We start from the raw sequence: 624 nt of genomic DNA, 5'->3' as shown, positions 1-624 counted from the left end.
AGCCCTGGATCAAACCCAGGACTTTTTTTCCACACTACCAACCCTTCCTAAATAATTTAATAATTAAACTAAACATACAATCATAAAATATTTAAACACCTTTCATTTTATTCAAGCAGCCTTCTAACCGATTCCAAACTCAAGGCCCATTACTTCTAGGCCCAAAATTAGGGTGTTACACGTCTACCTTTCGTTTCCCCGATCTAATTTCGGTATTTGCTTATCTTGATATGCTCAAGGTGAAATGACCAAATGTTTGAAGCTTTGAAAATGGCTATTCCTTGCCCTTCATTCGGTTGAGAAGATGAATGAAGAATAAAAATGCATTTTGTTTTATTAAATTAAACTTTATTAATCAAATTACCAATATAACCTTATAATAAATCATCCATATATCATGAAATTCATGGACATGAATGTCCACTAACATTCACAAGGGTATATATCAAGTTAAGGACTTCTAATATAAATTTCATAGCTATTTGAGTCATTTAACTAATAGATCTCATACTTTACGCAATACGCGATTTAGTCCTTTTTAACGAATTGAGCATTTAAACAGTAAAATTTCTTTACGAAACTTTCACATAATTAATCTATCATGCTGTAAACCTTATTAAAAAT

This window comes from Gossypium hirsutum, chromosome A12 (genome assembly GCF_007990345.1).
Source record: "Gossypium hirsutum isolate 1008001.06 chromosome A12, Gossypium_hirsutum_v2.1, whole genome shotgun sequence".
NCBI classification, from domain to species: Eukaryota; Viridiplantae; Streptophyta; class Magnoliopsida; order Malvales; family Malvaceae; genus Gossypium; species Gossypium hirsutum.
Note: the sequence above shows the minus strand (reverse complement) of the source record.